The following is a 25,523-nucleotide window of genomic DNA, read 5'->3' as shown; positions in this document are numbered from 1 at the left end:
GCAGTTTGATGCAACTGAATGGCTTGCATGGCCATTTCAGAGGGCATTTAAAATTCAACCACATTGCTGTGGGTGTGAATCTGGAGTCGCCTGTGTATGAGGCCAGGTAAAGAAAGCAGATTTCTTCTTGTGAAGACCAATAGTCAACTAGATGGGTTTTAATGACAATCAACAATGGTTTCATGGTCACTATTACTAAGACTAGATTTTTAATTGCAGATTTTTGAGTCAATGTTGTGAGATATGAACATACATCCCCAGAGCGTTATCCTGGGCCTCTGTATTACCAGTCTGGTGATATTACCATTGCCCCACTGCCTCCCCACTCTCAGAAGGATAAAGGCAGATTTGACAGAGATGTTGAAAATCATGAAGGGTTGTGGTGGTACAACGAGAAACTGTTGCAGTAACAAAAGAATCAGACACCAGAAGGTCCAGCTTTCGGATATTTGGCATTAAAACACAGCTAACAGGAAAATATAGTTTTTTATGCAGCAAGTTTTTTATTTATTCATGAAATGTGTGCATCACTGGCTATGCCAGCACTTTTTGCCCATACCTAACTGACCTTCAGAAGGTGGTGCTGAGCTGGCTTTTTGAACTTTTTGTGGATACACCCACAATTCCGATAGGGAAGGAGTTCCAGGATTTTGATCCAGCAACAGTGAAAGAATGGTAATATATTCCCATGCCAGAATGGGAAGTGGTTTGGATGGGAATTTCTAGGTGGTGGTGTTCCTATCTGTCTGCTACCCATTTCCTTCTTGATGGTAGTTGTCATGGGTTTGGAAGGTGCTGGTTCAGGACTTTTGTTGATTTCTGCAGTGCATCTTGTTGATGACACACAATGCTACGATTATGCATCAGTAGTGAAGAGATTGAATGTTTGTGGGTTTATTGAGTGTTTTTTGGGTTGCACTCAAAGTTTATTTATTAGCCACAAGTAAAGCTTACATTAACACTGCAATGAAGTTACTGTGAAATTTCCCTAGACACCACAGTCCAGTGCCTGTTCAGGTCAATGCACCTAACCAGCACATCATTCAGAATGTGGGAGGAAACCGGAGCAGCTGGAGGAAACCCACACAGACACAGGGAGAACATGCAAACTCCACACAGATAGTGACCCAAACTGGGAATCGAACCCAGGTCCCTGGCTGTGAAGCAGCAGTGCTAACAACTGTGCTACTGTGCCATCAGGCAATTGGGGAATATTCCACCACACTCCTGATTTGTGCTTCGTAGATGGTTGACAGGCTTTGGAAGTTAGTAGGTGAGTTACTTGTCATAGGATTCCTAGTCTCTGGCTAGGTCTTGTAGACATGCAACCTCTGCAAGACATGCTGGATCATCGACACGGATGCCATCATCTCACATGAGAACACCATCCACCAGGTACACAGTACATACTCTTGCAACTCGGCCAGTGTTGTCTACCTGAAACACTGCAGGAAAGGATGTCCTGGTACATTGGGGAGACCACGCAGACGCTATGATAACGGATGAATGAACACCGCTCGACAATCACCAGCCAAGACTGTTCTCTTCCTGTTGGCGAACACTTCAGTGGTCACGGGCATTCGGCCTCTGACCTTCGGGTAAGCGTTCTCCAAGGTGGCCTTCACGACACACAACAATGCAGAATCGCTGAGCAGAGACTGATAGCCAAGTTCCACACACATGAGGATGGCCTCAACCAGGACCTTGGGTTCATGTCACACTATCTGTAACCCCCATGACTTGCCTGGGCTTGCAAGATCTCACATACTGTCCTGAATGGAGACAATACACATCTCTTTAACCTATGCTTAATGCTATCTCCACTCACATTGTCTGCACCTTTAAGACTTGATTAGCTGTAAAAACTTGCATTCTAATCAGTATTCTGTAAACTGAGAGCATGTCTGTACATCCCCTGTTTGTGATCAGAACTCTCCACTCACCTGACAAAGGACCTGAAAACGAGTGGCTTTTGTTACCAAATAAACCTGTTGGACTTTAACCAGGTGTTGTGAGGCTTCTTACTAGCCCCTTGTAGATACAGTATTTAAATGACTAATCCAGTTTAGTTTCTGGTCAATAGTAAGCCCAGGAACGAACCCCCATGGTGTCAAGCATTCATTGCTTGAAACAGGGGTGGAATCAAATTCAATAGTAATTTTCAAAATGACATTTGATAAAGTTGTAGAAATAGTAATGTTTGCAAAGCTATGGGGGAAGGATTAGGAGCAGGACTAATTGGACAAATTTTGCAGAGTCTGCACAGAGATATTAGCTAAATGGCCTTCTTTGTGCTGTATTATTCTCTTGTTCAGTGACTCTATTAATTCAGGGGCCTTTCATCACTCTTCTGCCCTACTTACAACAAAGGCTAGAAGTCTTGCAGAAATTTGGATCTAATATACCTTGCAAAGTATTTACATGGTGCCTGTTAGGAAAAAAACTTTCTGCTTTACTGCTCATGAACAAAATGTCAAATCGAGAAACTAGAAATGGATATTGTACTTACTTTATACAATATAATATGTATTTATTTATATTAGTGATGTCTATTTCCCATCTTGCAAATTGCAAGGGCCTTACCCTCAAAGTTTAGCTGTTTTGCATTTAAAGTGGTAGAAGCCTTCAAAAAGATGTCATCTTCCCTTTATCCTACAAGACATCCTACTAGTGCTCTCAAATGTTAAACCTTCAACCTTTTTATCATGTTAAAATAATTTTAAAAATTTCTTAACACTTTCTAATCATAATTTAGTAACTGCCACTTGGGAAATAGTGAGGATATATTGCTGGTCTTGTCATGCTCTAGGAAAGCCTTGACTTGCTGAACCCACTAAATCTCTTACATCTTTACATCCGCCTGCAGTTTTCTTTGAGAAACACATATATTTATCAAACTAGCTCACAGTCACCTTTATGTATTCAGTGAGCACAGGGCCATGACACACAGAGAGCAAACTGCAAGAAATGAGATAAGAAACAGAAAGTGGATTACAGTAGCTGGGTTGGGGTGAAATGTTCAAGATCTTCACAAGGGATAAACATTTTCTTGTTTTTTGCTGTAAATGTCCCTGCGGTTATTATGCTGTAAATATTTAAGTTTGGCCTTTTCAATTATATTTTTTCCAAACTGTCATTCCCAGGTGGAAAATTACACATTGACTGTGTTGTGGATATATAACAACATTACCCATTTTACACAATCAGTTTCTGACCTGGATTTTCCTTTCCTCACCTTGCAGGACATTGCCCACTGCTCCGACCTCGCCATGACCAAATCCAGTTTTGGGAGTTGAGGGATCTAATGTATTGATGGCAAGTTACTGGTGAGATTCCTAACAGCTAGTGGGATCTCGAGAAGATGCAGGGACTTCTGCCAACCAAACACCATTACAACACCAAACAAGGTGGGAAGGAATTTTAAAGGGCCTCCAAGACCAGAAGAGTATTCCATTGAAGGCTTCAGCAGGGACAGGAACCCTCTGTCGATAATACATGGGGGGCAAAGTGAAAGGGCTGCAGATTTTTACTATGTTTGCTTCCTCCACCTTCAACATTCGTCCACTAAGATGACCAAAAATGATGACCAAACATGACAGGAAAAGGCCTTTAACTGGTCATTTGTGACTCAACTGGATAGGCCACCTGCCACCTTTCTCACCATTAACAAAATGACATTGTGGCATAATAACAATAGGCACACCACCTACTGTCTTCTTATGTTGATTTGACAGATTTCCAGCCCATCCTCAAAGTAATGGTAAAATTGAGTTCTTTATGTATTTGCACTCTGACTTTTGTAGCCACCAGTTTACATGTTAAAACTGTGCATATTTTAAAGGATAGCTTAGAGATGACATCTGCACAGGGCATCAGTGAGTTACAGGTAGGCCATGGGGAAAGAGTAGCATTAGCTCCAGCTCCCTACAGGGTGAGGTTGAACATAAGATTTATTCTAGAGGGGCCAGATGAACAGTTCAAAGGGGCAGTTTTCAGAAAACAGCAGGCCTGTCAGGAACGCTCAGTCAATGTCAAGGAACATGGAGGAATCTGGCAACAACAGGCACACAGCTTTGTGCAAAGGGTGGAGTCCAATTTCATTAGCACACTCATGGATTCGCTTATGATGCAACATCTGACGGCCAATTTGTTTGGCTCATGTTGCAGCACTAACAGAAATCTCCAAAATCTCAGTGCTGCAGGGGTAAACATAGCTTTCTACCACGTAGACTCAGGCTGCTGTCATCATGACTGTGCATACCAGGGCTAAAAGGGGTTTTTTAGGAAATCACCGCATTCCAGCAATCATACAAGCATAAATGTGCCACTCCTGCTACAATGGCTGTCTGGTAGGATGCTGCTATCCTCCCTTCTCCCACTGTTGTCACTCTGGCATTTATTCATTTTGGTACTTTGGGTCCAGAATCTTACACCGGCGGGATTTTCCCATCTTGCTGCAGTGAACGGAGATTTAACTGGGTGCCAAATTCTTTGACCTCGCTGCCGCGGGAGCGTAATGTGAACAGATCACGCTCCTTTAACCATCCCAATGAAGTGTTGTTTAGTCCTGCCTACATGACACTAATGGGTTTTCTGAAGCCCACAGGAGGTGTTAGTTTTAAATTGCTGCCATGTTCTCATGGAGGGAACCTCATTTATAGATTAGAATGACAGACTCCCCTCTCCAGAGTGGACTACACAGAATAATCAACACCCAGCTCAGATGAAAACAGGCACAGACATGATTTTTTAGTTCGATTTAATTACACTCCACCCCAACCTGTTTCCAGCCAGCTTTAATATTGACCCACATGAGTCCAAGAAGAGTACCTTTGCCCCTACTCAGGAGGAAGCAGCTTGCATGATCCAGTAATGGAACAGAGCAAAACTGAAAACTCCATGGGTAATGGGGGACCAGAACAACAAGTGGGAGAAGTGTGCTAGAGGCGAAAGCAGCTTCCAGGTGAAGGGCAGGTCAGAAGGCTGGAAAATGTGGCAGAGCTGGCAGTTTTAAGTCATAACACAGAGTCACAGCTCGGAGCAGCCCACATGGTCATGCGGGAACAGAATGCAAATAAAAAGGAAACAGGGTGGAGGATGGAAAATGTCTGGTATCCCAACAGGCTGCAAGTTTCCTATCAGATACAGTAATGGGAAGGGACATGTTCCACTTGGCTGTCTCCAAACATTAGCATTAAATTGACAAGCAAGTAAAATTGTGCACATGAAGAAAACGTATAATTATTCTTGAGAGTGCAATAAATATTTCCAGCAAAATATTGCATGGCGGGAGCACTGTAATTAAAAATAAATGTCCTGTTGTATCTGAAAATCTGCACCATGTTTCAAAATTTACCATATACTGCTTGCCAAACTTCGGGAGACAACAGCATCTGATTAATACCCCAGAGGTTCACATTCTGAATAAAATGAGGATCAGCCACAGAGAACCTGGATATTGCACCCACAACTTCCATCGACTGGTTTTCAGAGCTCTGAACGATGCCAGCTGTGAGTAGGAGAGTTGCTGAATTTTGACAAGTGTGATGAGCAAATTAAAGTCAAAGCCAACTTTGCGCTGGCGCATGTACACAGCCAAATTGTAGTTTGTGATCCAATATTGTAGTGCTATTTTGCATCTGGATGAAATTAGGTAGCAGTTTCATGGGTATTTTAAATGCTGTAATATGTTTGGAACATGCTTCCACTGTGACTGATGAATTCCTGCCTCGGCATTTCTTGATTGTCTGATTTGCATGGTCTTTTTCAGAGATACTCCCCAAGCAGATGCTGCAGCAAGGATGAAATCACATAGGTCAACAGTACAGCATATGAACTGAACTCAAGGCTGTTTACTTTCAGGCAACCTGATATGCTGCACTTTGCCAGATATTTTGTTGCCACGTTCTTGGAGAGTGAGGTCTTGGATTAAGGTTGTGAATATGAAATCATCATCTTTTCAAAAAATGAAAAATATTTTTCTGAATTGGCTTTGGTCTGTCCTGGAACATCAATTTCTTTGCAGAAATTATATTAAATATTATCAGCAAGATTATTGTAAATGATTAAAGTAGCTGCAATGATGTATTTTAAAATTGGAAATATCATTTGCCATATCTGCAGATTAAGAATGGCAAAGTTATATCTGTTGCCTAGAATGGGATCTTTGGCAGTATTGATTTCTGCCCTTGTTACCTTTTTTGAGAATCAATCTTTTTTTAAAAAAAATCAATGCCCTATTGCTATTATGCACATTTTATACCTAATAATATTTTTCTATCTGTTGATATTTTTTGTAACATCAGATTTCAGAAGCGTAGTTGATTTTCTGTGCCCTTTAGTTTTTATTGTTATAAATAATCACTCTTCCATCCACATTGTATACAAGTTTGATATTTTACTTGAAGTCTGTGACTCTCTTCCAGGTCTAAATCTGCCTGGACTGAATATTTCAGCTACTGGAATGACCTTGGGCGTGGCTTAGCAACTGCAAGAATCTGTGCCCAGTTTTGGAGATGAAAATCCAGAGTACAATAGAGGATTGCCATCCTGAAGGTTTCAGGGTCCCATTGTAAATAGAGCTATCTCCCTTTTTCGATCACCTTCATATTTGTTATACATTGTTGTATTATCTCTAAAGATCTAGGAACTAATTGTTATGTGCAAGCATTCTAGATTTCATGGCTGCACCAGAGATTTGTGATGTACAACAGAACTAGTTCAAACCAGCCCTGTTTTATGTACAAAGCAGCATGGCAAATATTTTGATTTTGATTTGATTTATTACTGTTACATATATTAATATACAGTGAAAAGTATTGTTTCTTGCGTGCTATTTATATAGATGATCTGGAGAAGGGGGCTGAGTGTAGGGTGACAAAATTTGCTGATGACACAAAGATGAGTAGAAAAGCAAATTGCGTAGAGGGTGTGGAAAGTCTGCAGAGAGATCTGGATAGGCTAAGCCAGTGGGCGAGGACCTGGCAGATGGAGTATAACGTTAGCAAGTGTGAGGTTATCCAGTTTGGTAGAAATAATAGCAGGAGGGATTATTATTTAAAAGGTGAAAAGCTGCAACATGCTACGGTGCAGAGGGACCTGGGGGTCCTTGTGCACGAGTCGCAAAAACCCAGTCTGCAGGTGCAGCAGGTGATCAAGAAAGTGAATGGAATGTTGGCCTTTATAGCGAGGGGGATAGAATATAAAAGCAGGGAGGTCTTGCTGCAACTGTACGGGGTACTGGTAAGGCCGCAGCTGGAGTACTGTGTGCAGTTTTGGTCGGCGCACTTGAGGAAGGATATATTGGCCTTGGAGGGAGTGCAGAGGAGGTTCACTAGGCTGATACCGGAGATGAGGGGGTTGGCCTATGAAGAGAGACTAAATAGACTGGGTCTGTACTCGTTGGAGTTCAGAAGGATGAGGGGGGATCTTATAGAGACGTATAAGATAATGAAGGGGATGGATAGGGTAGAGGTAGAGAGATTCTTCTCGCTTAGAAAGGATAGCAGGACTAGAGGACACAGCCTTAAGATAAGGCGGGGGGGGGGGCGCAGTTTAGATCGGAGTTGAGGAGGAACTTCTTCACTCAAAGGGTGGTGAATCTCTGGAATTCTCTGCCTGTTGAAGTGGTGGAGGCTACCTTGCTAAATATATTTAAGTCACGGTTAGATAGGCTTCTGGTAGACAAGGGAATTAAGGGTTATGGGGGGAAAGCGGGAAAGTGGAACTGATCCACTTCAGATCAGCCATGATCTTATTGAATGCCGGGGCAGGCTCGAAGGGCTAGATGGCCTACTCCTGCTCCTATTTCTTATGTTCTTATGCAGACAAAGCATATTGTTCGTGGAGAAGGAAATGAGAGGGTGCAGAATGTAGTGTCACAGTCATAGCTAGTCTGACAGCAGCAGGGAAGAAGATGTTTTTGAGTCAGTTGGTATGTAACCTCAGACTTTTGTATCTTTTTCCTCATGGAAGAAGGGGGAAAAGAGAAAGTCCGGGATATGCTGGATCCTTTATTATGGTGGCTGCTTTGCTGAGGCAGCGGGAAATGTAGACAGAGTCGCTGGTTGGGAGGCTGGTTTGTGTGATGGATTGGGCTACATTCACAAACTTTTGTAGTTCTTTACAGTCTTGGGCAGACAGGAGCCATACCAAGCTGTGATACAACGACAAAGAATGCTTTCTATGGTGCATCTGAAAAAGTTGGTTGGAGTCGTTTCTGACATGCCAAATTTCCTTTGTCTTCTGAGAAAGTAGAGGCGTTAGTGGGCTTTCTTAATGATAGTATCGACATGGTTGGGGGGGGACCAGGACAGGTTGTTGGTGATCTGGACACCTAAAAACTCGAAGTTCTTGACCCTTTCTACTTTGTTCCCGTTGATATAGATAGGGGCATATTCTCCTTTACACTTCCTGAAGTCAATGACAATCTCCTTCATTTTGTTGACATTGAGGGAGAGGTTATTGTAATCACACCAGTTCACCAGATTCTCTATCTCATTCTTGTACTCTGTCTCATTATTGTTTGAGATCTGACCCACTAGGGGTGGTGTCATCAGCAAACTTGAAAAGCAAATTACTGGGGAATTTGGCCACACAGTCATAGGTGTACAAGAATATAGTAGGAGGCTGAGAACACAGCCTTGTGGGGCATTGGTGTTGAGGATGATTGTGGAGGAGGTGTTGTTGCCTATCCTTACTGACTGTGTCTGTGAGTTAGGAAGTTCAGGATCCAGTCACAGAGGGAGGTGCCGAAGCCCAGGCCATGGAGTTTGGAGATGAGTTTTGTGGGAATAATGCTGTTGAAGGCTGAGCTGTAGTCAATAAGTAGTGATCTGACATAGGTGTCCTTGTTATCTGGGTGTTCCAGGGTTGAGTGCAGGGCTAGGGAGATGGCGTCTGCTGTGGACCTGTTGCAGCGATAGGCAAACTGGAGTCGACCCAGGTAGTCCGGAAGGCTAGAATTGATTTGTGCCATAACTAGCCTTTCGAAGCACTTCATAATGATGGACGTCAGAGTCACTGGCCGATAGTCATTGAGGCACGCTGTTTGGTTTTTCTTAGGTACTGGATGATAGTTGCCTTCTTGAAGTAGATAGGGACCTCAGATTGATGTAAAGAGAGGTCGAAGCTGTCTGTGATTATCCACGCCAGCTGATCCATGGAGGATCTGAGTGCTTGTCCAGGTACCCCAACCGGGCCAGTCGCTTTCTGTGGATTGGCTTTTGAGAAAGCTGCTCTGATATCTGCAATAGTGACCCCAGGTACAGGTTCATCTAGGGGATTCCAAGGCGGAAGCACACTCTTGCTGACCTCTTGCTCAAAATGGGCACAGAATGCATTGAGCTCATCAGGGTGTAGTGTGTTGGAGCCAGCAATCTTACATACCTTCATCTTGTAGCCTGTTAGATTTTGCCATAGTTGGCGGGGGTCTGTGTGGCTAGCCTAGAGACTTCTCATCTTTCCAAGCTAAAAGTATGATTATTACGAAATCAGGGATCCTAAAGCCAAGAAAAATACCCAAAATGGTGGCAGTAAGTGTCTATGATTAAATCAAATGCATATTAAATTAATTGGGTGCTAGTTTGGAAAATCAACCCACATTAGTGCCATAAGAAAAACTGAGTGAATCATGTGAAAACGAAATATGAATTGTTTGATTTGATTTGATTTATCATTGTCACGCAGAACAAAGGACTAAGAACAAAGAAAATTACAGCACAGGAACAGGCCCTTCGGCCCTCCAAGCCTGCACCGACCATGCTGCCCGACTTAAAATTCCTAACTCTTCCGGGGACCATATCCCTCTACTCATGTACTTGTCAAGACACCCCTTGAAAGTCACTACTGTATCCGCTTCCACTACCTCCCCTGGCAACGAGTTCTAAGCACCCACTACTCTCTGTGTAAAAAATCTGCCTCGTACATCTCCTTTAAACCTTGCCCCTCGCACCTAAAACCTATGCCTCTTAGTAATTGATTTCCACTCTGGGAAAAAGCTTCTGACTTTCCATTCTGTTCATGCCTCTCATAATCTTGTAGACTTCTATCAGTTCGCCCCTCAATCTCTGTTGTTCCAGTGAGAACAAACCAACTTTCTCCAACCTCTCCTTATAGCTAATGCCCTCCATACCAGGCAACATCCTGGTAAATCTTTTCTGTACACTCTCCAAAGTCTCCATATCCTTCTGGTAGTGTGGCAACCAGAATTGAACACTATATTCTAAATGCAGCCTAACTGAGGTTCTATAAAGCTGCAACATGACTTGCCAATTTTTAAACTCAAAACGCCGGCCAATGAAGGCAAGCATGCTGTACTCCTTCTTGACTACCTTCTCCATCTGCATTGCCACTTTCAGTGACCTGTATACCTGTACACCCAGATCCCTTTGCCTGTCAATATTCTAAAGGGTTCTGCCATTTACTGTATATTACCTATCTGTATTGGACTTTCCAAAATGCATTATCTTACATTTGTCCAGATTAAACTCCATCTGCCATTCCTCCTCCCAAGTGTCCAACTGATCTATATCCTGCTGTATGCTCTGATGGTCCTCATCGCTATCCGCAAAACCATCAATCTTTGTGTCGTCTGCAAACTTACTAATCAATCCAGTTACTTTTTCCTCCAAATCATTTATATATATTACAAACAGCAAAGGTCCCAGCACTGATCCCTGAGGAACACCATAGCCCTCCATTCAGAAATGCACCCTTCCACTGCTACCCTCTGTCTTCTTTGGCCAAGCTAATTTTGTACCCATCTTGCTAGCTCTCCTCTGATCCCATGCTACTTCACCTTCTGCACCGATCTGCCATGAGGGACCTTGTCAAAGGCCTTACATGTATTAACATACAGTGAAAAGTTTTGTTTCTTGTGCACTGTACAGGCAAAGCATACCATTCATAGAGAAGGAAACGAGAGAGTGCAGAATGAGGTGTTATAGTCATGGTTAGGGTGCAGAGAAAAATCAACTTAATGTAAAGTAAGTCCATTCAAAAGTCTGACAGTAGCAGGGAAGAAGCTGTTCTTGAATCGCTTGGTACGTAACATCAGACTTTTGTATCTTTTTCCCAAAGGAAGAAGATGGAAGAGAGAATGTCCAGGGTGCAGCGATTCCTTCATTATGCTAGCTGCTTTGCCAAGACAGTGGAAAGTTTAGACAGAGTCACAGGGTGGGAGGCTGCTTTGCGCAATGGATTGGGCTACATTCACTACCTTTTGTAGTTCGTCTTGAGTGAGCAGGAGCCATACCAAGCTGTGATACAATGAGAAAGAATGCCTTCTATGGTACATCTGTAAAAGTTGATGGGAGTTATAGCTGACATGCCAAATTTTCTTTGTTTTTCGTGAAAGTAGAAGCATTGGTGTGCTTTCTTAACTATATTGTTGGCATGGGGGGACCAAGACAGCTTGTTGGTGATCTGGACACCTAAAAACTAGAAGCTCCCAATCCTTTCTACTTCATTCCCGTTGATGTAGACAGGGGTATGTTCTCCTTTACACTTCCTGAAGTCGATGACAGTCTTTTTTGTTTTGTTGACATTGAGGGAGAGATTATTGTTGCCGCACCGGTTCACCAGATTCTCTATTTCATTCCTGTACTCTGTCTCATCATTGTTTGAAATCTGACCCATTACAGTGGTGTTGTCAGCAAACTTGAATGTTGAACGGAGGGGAATTTGGCCACACAGTCAGGTGTATAAGGAATTTGGTAGGGGGCTGACAACACAGCTTTGTTGTGGGGGATGATGTTAAGGATGATTGTGGAGGAGGTGTTATTGCCTATCCTTACTGATTGTGGTCTGTGAGTTAGGAAGTTCAGGATCCAGTCGCTGAGGTTTTTTGATTGGCTTAGCGGTGAATGAACAGCTACAGCTCATAACGACTTGGGAAGTTCTTGGTGCTGTTGGGGGATCAGCAAAATTTAAACACAAGTGCAGACTGACATTCAATAGTTTCCTTGAACAATGAAGCAGATGTCAGCCATATCCTACTGAGGGCAGGATTGAATTTATTTAACAGCTGGAAGCTTACTGAAGAGGACAGCAAAAATCCAAACATTTGTGTGGAGTTTGCATATTCTAAGAACATAAGAAATAGGAGCAGGAGTAGGCCATCTAGCCCTTCAAGCCTGCCCCGGCATTCAATAAGATCATGGCTGATCTGAAGTGGCTCAGTTCCACTTTCCCGCTTTCTCCCCATAACCCTTAATCCCCTGCCTACCAAAAACCTATCTACCCGCGTCTTAAATATATGTAGCGAGGTAGCCTCCACCACTTCAACGGGCAGAGAATTCCAGAGATTCACCACCCTTTGAGTGAAGAAGTTCCTCCTCAACTCTGTTCTAAACTGCCCTCCCTTATCTTGAGGCTGTGCCCTCTAGTCCTGCTGTCCTTTCTGAGCGGGAAGAACCCCTCCACCTATCTATCCCTTTCATCATCTTATATGTCTCAATGAGATCCCCCCTCATCCTTCTTATCTCTAATGAGCACAAGCCCAGTCTATTCAGCCTCTCCTCACAGCTCAACCCCCTCAACTCCGGTATCAGCCTAGTGAACCTCCTCTGCACTCCCTCCAAGGCCAAAATATCATTGCGCAAGTGCAGCAACCAAAACTGCACACAGTACTCCAGCTGCGGCCTCACCAATGCCCTGTACAGCTGCAGCAACACCTCCCTACTTTTATATTCAATCCCCCTCACTATGAAGGCCAGCATCCCATTCTCCTTGTGTCTGCGTTGGTTTCCTCCCACAGTCCAAAGATGTGCGGGTTAGGTTGATTGGTCATGCTAAAATTGCCCTTAGTGTCCTAAAATGCTGAGATTAGAGGCTTTAGTGGGTAATAATATGTAGGGATATGGGGTAGGGCTTGGGTGGAATTGTGGTCAGTGCAGATTCGATGGGCTGAAGGGCCTCTTTCTGCACTGTAGAGTTCTATGATTCTATAAACATAAATTATAAAGATTTTGCATCCATCTCCAGTCAAAATTAAATCATTGCATCTATCGGCCTCTGGCAGGAACTAGTGAGCCTAGTGATAACTTTGCAATAGATGCAGCTCGGGAATGTAAATTTAAGGACACACCCAAAAGATCAACTAATTTGAGGTTCTGCACACCCTGAAATATATAAAAGTGCTAATCGGGAAGGACAAACTCACAATGTTTTTGGGTGTAGACACTAACAGAGCACACACAGCTACTAATAGCCAGTGGACACTCAGGTAATCCAAGAGAAAAGCAGTAGGATTAATGCAGTGCAACAGCAATGAAAGAATGTGTTAAAGAGAAAGGTGTGCTAAAGAGACAGCTGTGGACATTAATTCACAGCCAGCAGGAAATGGGTTCTGCATTTGATTTAATCTTCCAAGCTTGTGGAAAGACCAGTTATCGGCACAAGGTGCGCAGAACCAAGGTAGACAAGGCTCGAGAGCCGCACCAACTGGACGAATGGACAATAAAAAGCAACAAACCATCCATACCCTGGAAGATGATGGTGAATTTCAGAACATGTCTGATATAGGATCTATTCTATTGCATGAAATGACTTGATGTGACAATTTCAGGGAAAAGAGATTCACATGACCATTCAGATCAGGAAGTGTTTCAGAGAAAAGCCAACGATAATAAATCTGAAGGCAGAGATTGATATCAGGGCACAGAGTAACATTGTACCACTCAGGTCATACCAGAAGATCTTTCCTGCAAATTTGGGAGAAAATGACTCTCCAAAGAAAGGTATTCTGAAACCGAACAATGGGTGGGATTTTACGACCTTGCTCAGGTGAAACCGGAAAATCCCACCTGAAGCCAATGGAGATTTCCGTTCTGCAAGCCTCACCCACCCTGGAATTGGCAGTAAAATTCCAGCCAATGTCATGTCAACAGCATACAGGGGAAGTGAGATTCAGCAACAAGACAAACTCAAATCAGAGGGACACATGAAGGAAAAGATGTTAACAGTACATTCTACGTCACTGGAACGAATGGGGTTGTGTAGTCATGGAAGAGCTGTAGATTCTCTCAGGAAACATGAGATGAGGAAGGAGATAGTGAGGGTTGGAGAAGGTACACTCATTGAAAAGTGCCCTCTGATCAAATGCAAAGACATGCTAATGTTTTAATGGGACAGTTGGGTACTTTGAAGATTTTGAGTATCACATCACTATTGACTCACCGATTAAACCAGTCATTTAACACCATGTTAAGTACCAAGAGAAAACTAAAAGGAAGTTTTTAGAAAAACTCTAATAAATGGAAGGAAAGAAGAGTCACAGAGCCTGCAGATTGAATAAATTCCATCAGGGTGAGAGAGAAGCCAAATGGATGGCTAAGAATTTGCCTGCATCCTAAAGATTTTTATCAAGCCATTGAGAGGGATCAATATCCCACTCAGTGCTGAAAGAGATTACACCAACCATGACTGGAGCAGAAGGTTTCAGTGGAACGTGAAACTAGATGCAAAATCTTTGCTTTTAATAAAGTTTTCATGGTGGAGGACATTTGAACCATCTCAACAATAACAGGCAATGCAGAAGTTATTGAAAAGGTAATCTAAAACAGTTGCCATCAATGGGGAAAAAGTACTGAGTAAGTTATTGGAATTAAAGGTAGAAAAGTCCCTTGGGATTGGTGGCCTACATCCTATGATCTTAAAGGAAGTGGCAGCATAGATAGTGGAGGCAATGGTGATATTCTTACAAAGTTCCCTGGGTCCTGGAATGGTTTCAATTGATTGGAAAAACACTAATGTAATTCCCCCATGCAAAAAGAGAGAAAAGAGGAATCATAGAATCCCTACAGTGCAGGAGAAGGCCATTCGACCCAGAAATTATGTACTGACCACAATTCATAAAAACATAAGAACATAAGAAATAGGAGCAGGAGTAGGCCATCTAGCCCTTCGAGCCTGCCCCGCCATTCAATAAGGTCATGGCTGATCTGAAGTGGCTCAGTTCCACTTTCCCGCTTTTTCCCCATAACCCTTAATTCCCTAGTCTGTCAAAAACCTATCTACCCGTGTCTTAAATATACTTAGCGAGGTAGCCTCCACCACTTCAACGGACAGAGAATTCCAGAGATTCACCACCCTTTGAGTGAAGAAGTTCCTCCTCAACTCTGTTCTAAACTGTCCCCCCCTTATCTTGAGGTTGTGCCCTCTAGTCCTGCTGTCCTTTCTGAGCGGGAAGAATCTCTCTACCCTTACACTATCCATCCCTTTCATTATCTTATATGTCTCTATAAGATCCCCCCTCATCCTTCTAAACGCCAACGATTACAGACCCAGTATATTTAGTCTCTCTTCATAATCTAACCCCCTCATCTCCGGTATCAACCTAGTGACCCTCCTTTGCACTCCCTCCAAGGCCAAAGTATCCTTGCGCAAGTGCGGCGACCAAAACTGCACACAGTACTCCAGCTGCGGCCTCACCAGTGCCCTGTACAGTTGCAGCAAGACTTCCCTGCTTTTATATTCTATCCCCCTCGCTATAAAGGCCAGCATCCATTCCACCCAGGTCCTACCCCTTAACCCCATGTATTTACCCTGCTATTCCCTCAACAATATGGGGCAATTTACCACAGCCAGTCCAGCTAACCTGCCCATCTTTGGACTTTGGGAAGAAACTGGAGCACCCAGAAGAAACCCTCACAGACACGAGGAGAACATGCAAATTCCACCCAGTCACCTGAGGCCAGAATTGAACCCAGATCCCTGGTACCGTGAGACAGCAGTGCTAACCACTGTACCACCGTGCCAGTCAAGATGATTTTTCTCCCTAAATATCATCAGTGAATCAGATGACTTTTATGAGAAATCAACAATTTGTTTCATGGACATTGAACTTTTAATTCCAGATTTTTAAAATATTGGATTAAAATTTCACCATCTGCTGGGGTTGGATTCAAACCCAGGTCTCCAGGCCGTTACTCTGGATTGCCAGTGAAAATACCACTAGCTACTGCCATAGCCCCACACTACAGACCAGTTGGTTTAACGTTTGTCATTGGGAAATCATTGGAATCCATCATGAAGGAATTTGTAACAGGACATTTGGAAAGTCAAAATGCAATCCATTAGAGTCAGCAAGGTTTATTGAAGGATAATTTGTGTTTGACTAATTTGCTAGAGTTCGTCAAAGATGCAACAAGCAAAGTGGATAAGAGGAGTTCTGTAGGTGTAGTGTATCTGGATTTCCAAAAGGCATTTGATAAGGTGCTGTAACAAAAGGTTAATATACAAGAGAAGATTCCAGGGTGATGGGGGTAATATATTAACTTAAACAGAGAATTGGCTAACCAACAAAAAACATAGTAAGTATTTTACTGGTTGGCAAGACATAACTAATGGTGTGGCACAGGGTTCGATCATCCAGCCCCAACTATTTACAGTTTATATTAACAGCTTGGATTCAGTCAAATTTACAGACAACACTAAAATAGGTGAGAGAGCAAATTGCAATGAGGAAATAAAAAATTTATAAATGGATATGGATAGGTTAGGTGAATGGGCCAAAATTTGGCAGATGGAATTTAACATGGATAAGTGTGAGGTTATCCATTCTGGTAGGAAAAATAAAAATTTATGACCTAAATGGAGAGAACGTTAAAATGCTTTGGTGCAGAGGGAGCTAGTTATCCTTGTGCACAAATTGCAGAAAGTTAGTATGCTGGTACAGGTGGTAATAAGTAAAGCACATGGAATTTTGACATTCATTGCTTTTGGAATAGATTAAAAGTAGGGAAGTGCTGTTGCAAATGTTTAGGGAATTAGTGAGACTGGATCTGGAGTACTAGCTTGATTCCAGGGATGAAGGACTTGTCTTATGAAGAGAACATAAGAACATAAGAAATAGGAGCAGGAGTAGGCCATCTAGCCCTTCGAGCCTGCCCCGCCATTCAATAAGATCATGGCTGATCTGAGATTGAGCAGTTCAAGTCTATACACATTGGAGTTTAGAAGAATAAGAGATCTTATTGGGGTGCATAAGATTCTCAAGGGGTTAAAGGTTGAGGTAGAGCAGGGTCCTTGTTGGACATTCTAGAATGGGAGGCCATACTTTTAGGCTTAATGGATGGCAGATTTAAAACAAAAATGAGGAGAATTATTTCATTCAAAGGGTTTTGAATCTGTGGACTTCTCTACCTCAGTAGACACTGGAACACTAAATAAATTTAAGGAGCAGATAGATAGGTTTTTAATTATTAGAGGATGAAGGGTTATGAGGAGTGGGCAGGAAAGTGGAGATGAGGCTAAAATGAGATCCACCATGATTGTATAAAATGGCTGATAAAGATCATCAACTACCTTCCACATGAAGCCATAGAGATAATCAGAAAACTGGAATATGTTAAATACTTTTAAGTGCATTATGAAAATAACAGAATGTCAGTTCTTCAGAATGGTGCACACACCTGATGGAATCAAGCTGAGCTCTGAAGGAATTATGGCTATTTCAACCCCAAGAGATGACAGAAAGTTGAGTAATTTCCTTGGCTTGATCCAATAAATGAGCTTCTCCGTATCACATATGTCACAGCACACAGCAAACCTGATGAAAGAAGATACAGTGTACCAGTGAGGTAATACACTAGGAGACAAGAGTGTCATATTACAATAGAGAGAAGCCTAACACTCTGAAAGTTAACACTTCTAAAGTTGCCTCAGTCAAAGAGGGAAAACCAATAGCATTCACATCCAAAGCTTCAAGCTTGACTGGGTCCAGATATGCCAAAAGAAAGAGAGTTTTGGCAGTTGTACAAGGATGTGAGAAATTCCATGCATATCTCTATGGGAGAAGCTTCACAGTGGAGACTGATCGTCATCTACTGTAGCAAATCTGCAAGAAAAATCAGTGTAAAACACCAGCAAGACTGCAAAGGTTATTCCTGAGGCTACAAATTTCACCCTTAAGTACAAACCAGATTTAGAAATTATGCTGGCAGATACTGTACCTTAATTCCACCACAGGAGAAACATGAGATAGACGATAGAGATATACAGATTCATCAGCTACTGAATGTAACACCACTGAAACTGAGTGAAATTAGAGATAAGACCAGTAAAGAAGAAGAGTTACAGATCTCTCTCGACTGGTGAGCCTGATAATACACAGCAAGCATCGCCAGCAGTAAGCAGTATTTGTCCAGTAGAGAAGACGGGCACAATTTTCCCATTTTGAGGCTAAGTGCCCATACCTGCAGGAAATTGGGAATGTTTCCTATTGGCTTTGGCAGCATTTTCAGGTATGATTCATCCAACTGAGGGATGCTAATAAGCTCATTTCAAGCCCCACTACTTGAGACTGGGCTGCCATTTTTAAATGGCTTTCCAATCTCTGGGCCTGGAGACAGGCCCCCCCTCCATGCAAAAAATGAAATGGTGCCCCTTATACTGACCAGGGGAGAACCACAAACCTCTCACTTAGGAGGGCATCCTCCCCACCCCTCTCCCCCAACAATAATGGGTTAAATCCCCTGCACGCCACACAAGCATGAGAGTGAACCTGCCCACCTCTCCCTCCACTCAGACCCCCTTCCTCCTCAGACCCCCCACACAGCCCCCTTCCCCCTTAGAACCCTTCGTTCTCAGACTACCCACTCAGATCCCCTTCCTCCTCAGAACACCTAATCAGATCCCCTTCGTCCTCTAACACCCCCCCCCGCCCAACACACAGTCCCGTTCCCTCTCAGAACCCCCACACAGCCCACTTCCCTCACAGACCCCCCACCCAGCCTTGGCAGTGCCACCAGGGAACTGCTCCCAGAACCCTGGCACTGACATCCTGGCCTGGTGCTTGTAGCCCCAAGGGGGCTCGAGGAGGTACGTCCAGTGGCCATTTGCACCTTTGCTGTTTCCAGGCTGCAGAGAGTGGCTCCCTCAAGGATCCTGGGGGTTGGATGGGCTCAGGCTGCAGGAAAGGATTAATTTTTCCACTCTAAACGAGGATGGAGATGTTGTAGCTGAACTGCCCCTCCTAGCCCTGGCAAATCTGAAGATCAACTCAAACATGGTCATTTCAAGCAGCCCTGTGATCAATATCTGTATTGCTGCCTGTCAGTTGTGCAAATTCAGAATTGGCGGGAACTTTAATCTCTGTGCCCCCCCCGCCCCACACCCCGTCACCTGACTGGCTTTTAAATCATTGCAGCATCCATTCTGTAGATTTGCCTCTCTTCTTCCAAAAGCAGCAGATGAAAGCAAGGCCCCTTTGAAGTCCTTGACAGTGAGGAGATATCAATTTCATTTGGAAGATGTCAGGGTTGCCGGGGGGGGGGCTTCAGTCTCCCCACCTATGCACTCAACCCCAATATATGCACACAGCTTTGATTAGAAGATGTTGTGGCTTCCCACCAAGCAGGAATTGTTGAAACCCTCTTCATTGCACTGAAACCTTTGATCAATAATAAATTCAAGTTCAGCACCTCGTAAAAGATGCAGCTGTCAGATCAATGGATGTCTATCATTTTCCAACCACTGTGTTTGTTTTGATTCAAGGTTGATTGCACCTTAAGTACCTCATTGATCTTGACCGCAATATAAACAGAGGCCAATCCTGGTTGACAACCTGTGGTTTCACTTCCTCTTGCAAACCACAGATTGGCATTGGGATTCCCACCAGCCATCTGAAGGAGTCGATGAATTGCCCCTGACATCTCAGCAGAAGATGGTGTTGTGCAAGCCAGGTCTATGCTAATCTTATCCAAATCAATGCAGGAAGAACTTCTCCAAAAGATACACAAAGGCCACATGAGAGTAGAGAATGGTAAGTTCAAAAATGCGTACAGGATAGGTATAAGCCTAGATGCAACATATGCCAGATGTACGGAAACACACAGCAGAAAGAAGAGATGATAGCTAGAGAAGTACCATCCAGTCCAAGGCATATTGTGGGAATCAATTTATTTACAACAAATGTTATCTCATAGTCACAGACTACTATTTAAAGTTTCCTTTCATCCAGAAGATAGAAGACTGAAGAGCCACATCAATCATCTCAGGAATATGGCTTCTGTTTGCTAAGCAAGGGGTTCCTGAAAGATTAATATGCGACAATGGCACCCAGTTCATTTCCAAGGAAGTATGGGTTCAACTTTATCACTTCATCACCATACTACCCTTAAGGACACAGGTTTCTTGAAAGACAAATTCAGACAGTCAAAATAATCCTTGTGAAATGCTGAGAGAGAAAGGGAGATCCAAACATTGCCTTATTGTCACTCCAATCCACACTTTTCAAAGCTGGCATGAAATCACCTGCAGTGTTGTTGAATGGAAGAAAACATCACAATATGCTGCCAAGCAAAATACATCCTCCAAATGATCTGGAGGAAGTGAGAAAACAACTCATTGAAACACAGGAAAGAGGAGGGCAGCAGTTCAACAAATATCAAATATGCTGAATCCCTACCTGAGCCGTTGAAAGGACAAAGTGCACGTGTAGAGGGTGTATCAGTCGAGAAAACCCAGAGTCCAGCAAAAGTTGTTTCTGAAGCCAAGGCACAAAGGTGATGCATAATTAATACCAAAACCAGTAAGCAAATGGAAAGAAACAGAATCCATATTCGGCCTAGACCAGAGCTGGTAAAACAGAAAAGACCATCAGCAACACCAGAAACATAATACCCAAGGAGACAACATCAACAACATTAGCAGCAAATAACAACATTGGCAACAGCGAGCACACCCCCATAACACCAGGAACAACACACATCATCTGTGCAGCGTGCCAACTCACCACCAAGAGCAATGAATGCCAAATCTACAAGATGAAGCTACAATATTTAATCACCTAAGCAGTACCTGAATAACATTTGTAGAAAAAGTACAGTTTATAGAAGGCGCTCAGAAGTCTAGGAGGGGTTCAGTTTATTTCCAAAGTTTATCTGTAATCTTTTTTAGTTTAGAAAAATTCATGACGAGAATAGCGACATTGATTGGGGCATTAAATTTTAAAGAGGGATGCTTCAAGTTTTTCAGTGTCCAGATCACCAACAACCTGTTCTGGTCCCCCCCATGTGGAGACTATAATTAAGAAAGCCCACCAATGCCTCTACTTTCTCAGAAGACTAAGGAAATTTGGCATGTCAGTTACAACTCTAACCAACTTTTACAGATACACCATAGAAAGCATTCTTTCTGGTTGTATCATAGCTTAGTATGTCTCCTGCTCTGCCCAAGACCACAAGGAACTACAAAAGGTCGTGAATGTAGCTCAACCCACCACTTAAACCAGCATCCTATCCATTGATTCTGTCTACACGCCTCGCTGCCTAGGCAATGCAACCAGCATACTAAGGACTCCATGAACCCTGGGCGTTCTCTCTTTCACCTTCTTCCATTGGGAAAAGGATACAAAAGTCTGAGGTCACATACCAACCGACTCAAGAACAGCTTCTCCCCTGCTGCTGTCAGACTTTTGAATGGACTTATCTTGCATTAAGTTGATCTTTCTCTACGCCCTAACTATAACTGTAACACTTCATTCCGCACTCTCTTATTTCCTCCTCCATGAACAGTATATTTTGACTATTATAGCGCGGAAGAAACAACACTTTTCACTGTATGCTAATACATGTGACAATAATAAATCAAGTCAAATCAAATGTTATGTATTGTATTATCTGTAAATATTTATAAAGAGCTTGGAATTAACTGGGAACGAATCATTATGTATAAGTGTTTCAGGGCTACATTTCACAGTTGCACTAAAAACTCATTAACAGGAGCCTCATAAACAGAAAGAGCTCAAACCAACCCTTTTTCGTATTAATAGTTTTAAATATTAAACACAAAGAGCTTTTATGTTTCCAAGCTTAAAGTATGATTATTACTAGCATCAGGGATCCAAGAACACATGGATTCTCTGGCCTCACTGCAGTGTGTTTCTCGCGGCAGAAGGCAGCGCAAATTGGTCAGGGGTGGAATTTTCTGATCCTGGCACTGTCAATCGGATGGCGGGGATGCCAATCGGTTGGACCAGAATATCTCACTGGCATGAACAGCCGGTAGCTATTACGCAAACTTGATAGCTACTCTTCTGATCAGGAGATGAATGAGGGTGTTAATGTTTTGTTTGGTTCCTTGGCATATAATTGTCAAGATTTCAAAGCAAAGCATTTTTCAATCTCGAACTAGGTGCTAACTCTTCACTTCTGGAACACCTGAGGCAATGCTAAAGGGGTGGAGACCTGGCACGCTGGGTCTCTGCCCAACTTTTTATCTTTAAAGCTGGGAAGTGATGCACATTGGAAATTTGGGGTTTGAAATATTTGGGTTAATTATTTATTTTGGTAATATAAAGAAATCTAAACTTTTGGCAAAATTTGGAAATTGATTCACCAGTTGTGCTGTGTTAATATGGTGAGCAGAGCCCTGGAAATAGAGGTGCAAGAATTATGTTTAATTTGGCCGTGATGCACTGTGCACACTGTTTCATATCTAGATAAGGTTGTTCACTAAGAGTACACTCACAAAAAATTTTTGAAGGAATCAAATTGTGTTAAAATATTTAAATTCACTGAAAGTGCAATATCACCCTTTCTTGCGAATTAACATTTGACTGCACCTAACCCATGTTGCATCTGTGATGAAGCTTTTAAAGGTATACACGGTGTCATATGCAATTGAACAACATATTAGAACTCTTATGATTAATTTTTTGGGTATTTTTATTAATGCTGTGTGGCTTTCATTTTCTCTTGCTGTGCAGCGCTGTTGGAATCAGCTGTTCCACAACCAAAAATAAGAAATAAAAAGAAAAGTGGTTTTATGAATATAGATCTGTTTTACCATAGCTTACATTCTATAAATCTGTGCCTTTGTTCCTTCGAGAAAATACATAGAGCACTGGCTCTAACCTTTGGGATTACCCACCAATCAAAGAATGAAATTGTAGAATCCTGTATTGTGAATCAATTTCTGAAGATGTGAGATAGCTCTGAATCACAACATCGTGGAACTGTGAGTTGCTGGTTTTGTTTCATTGCTGTGGGCAGACTGGCTGGAAAACCAATCAGTTCTGCTAGCGATTCCAAATCAAATTTCATAATCATGCACAATGCTGTCAAGCCACAATGTGCCAGAGCATTACCAATGTGATCACTGCCATGGACATTTCCAATGCTGATAAAATAATAAATGCCTTGCTTCAGTGGGCTCTGGAATGTTAGTCAGGATGCTGAAAGCCGATTAGGTTTCTTGCATGTTGCCATCTGATCTGATTTTCTAGCTTAATTGGTGTACCTGTGAACATGGCTTGCAGGAAATCTGGCAACAGATGCAATTCTTCCCAGTGCTCAGCTTTTGTTTAAAAGTTGCTCCCTGAGACTTGTGCCTTTGTTGTTGGATGCAGATCATTCCCCTCAGCCAAAGAACTGATTTTAATTTGAGGCAGTGGTGGAACCCTTGTGTTATAGGCCTGGCTTGCACACCTGATTGTTCTGTCTAATTTTGTTGAAGATTTTTCATTTATTCATTGAGTGTGGCCAGCTCCTATCGGCCAACATTTATTACTCATCCCTACTTTCCTTTAAGAAGGTGCTGTTGAACTACCTTAATGAATCAGACTCAATAGCTTGCCAGGTTATTTTAGAAGCCAGTTAAGATTTAAAACACATTGATGTGGTTCTGGACTTTTATGTATGCCAGACTGATTTCCTTCCCTAAATAATTTAGTTTACCAGATGGAGTTCTACAGCAATCCCCAGGGGTCAATGTTGAGCCCCTTGGTTTTCCTGATATATATTAATGACTGGAACCTTGGTATGCAGGGCACAATTTCAAAATTGCACATGATACGAAACTTGGAGGCACTGTTAACTATGTAGAGGATCGCAAAGAATTTCAAAGGGATACAGATAAGTTGGTGGAATGGATGAACAGTTGGCAAGTGAAGTTCAATGTGCATACATGTAAGTTGATGAATTTTGGTAGGAAGAACATGGAGAGACAATATTAAATAAAGAATATAGTTCTAAAAAGGGGACAGGAATGGGAGGATCTGGATATATTTGTGCATAAGTTATTAAAGGTGTTAGAACCAGCTGAGACAGTAGTGAAAGCATCCAATATCCTAGGTTTTATTAACAGGACCATTGCATATAAAAGCAAGGTTGTAAAGTTTAAATTGTTTTCGATCTTAGTTTAGCCTTAGCTGGAGTATTGCATCCAGTTCTGGAAACCACACTTTAGGAAGGATGTAAAGTCATGTAGCAACTGCAGAAGATGTTCATGAGAATGTTTCCAGGGCAGAGGAACTTCATTTATGAAGATAGACTGGAGAAGTTAGGACTGTTTTCCTTGAAGAGGAAAAGGCTGAGAGGGGATCTCATAGAGGTAATCAAAATCATGAGGGATCTGAACAGTTGATAGGGGAAAACTGTTCTCACAAGTGAAAGGATTGTGAATGAGAGGGTACAAATTTAAAGTAATTGGCAAAAGGTACAAAAATGAGATGAGAAAGATATTTTTCATGCAGTGGGTGATTGGGCTCTTGAATACTCTGCCTGGTGCAGTCAGCTTCAATAGAGACATTCAAAAAAGAACTAGACTGCCACTTGGAAAGGAAGAATGTACAGGGAGAAGGCTGGAGAGTAGCAGTGGAATAGCTCATTTGGAGAGCCAGATCAGACACAATGGGCTAAATGGTCTCCTTCTCCTCTGTAACAATTCTGTAGTTCTATGATTCTGTAATATAGTTCAACCAAAAATATGGTATGATAACTATAACTGGTCTCAGCATTCTTGGTTTGTGGGGGAGGGGATGGGAGTGAGATTGGGCTGAGTTGCCATTCTTAATCACTGGCCAGAATTCTCTGGCCATTCACATCTCACTGCCAATCCCAGTGAGAATGAACAATTTAGAGAATTTAGGCTGCAGACGAGGTTAGAAAACCCGACTCACTATCCATTGTCATGTGAGGGAAGTGGAGTTAACTGAAGTCAAAATTAGTTTTGCTTATGATTCCCCAGATATCATCTAGGTTGTTGGTGTTCACCAACCTCACTCATGACTGCATTTATACATATTTATTAGCTAGACGAAAAAAACCACAAATGCTAGATTTCTTTTTTATAAGCTTCACACTGCCAATTTGGCTTTCTCAGTGAAGAATCATTATCGTATTTTGAATCTCAATTAATGCTCAATCTTTTATGTAACAATGTGCCTGAAAATCTGATTCAATGTCAAATTTTAAATTGCCGTTTGAAGTGTAGTTCTGAAGTGACTAAACCTCAAAAAAAACAATACAAATGCAATAATCAGAGATTTCACAAAGAAAGTAATTTTTTTTGTAATAATAGTCAGCCCCTGACAATAGATATATACACTGGCCATTTAATATTCAGAAGAAAATAAAGTTATTACAGTGAAAGCTGAACTTGCTTCATTTTTTCTTTTTGGTTTAGCATTTGTTCTTGACATCAGTTTTTTCACTATCTTTTAATATATGACTCCTTTCTAAACTTCTTAGCTACAGTTAATGCTGCAAACTAGATATATGGATGAGATAGTTGCAGAT

The sequence above is a fragment of the Carcharhinus amblyrhynchos genome, chromosome 7 (assembly GCF_965287045.1).
Source record: "Carcharhinus amblyrhynchos chromosome 7, sCarAmb.v2.hapA, whole genome shotgun sequence".
Lineage (NCBI taxonomy): Eukaryota > Metazoa > Chordata > Chondrichthyes > Carcharhiniformes > Carcharhinidae > Carcharhinus > Carcharhinus amblyrhynchos.
Note: the sequence above shows the minus strand (reverse complement) of the source record.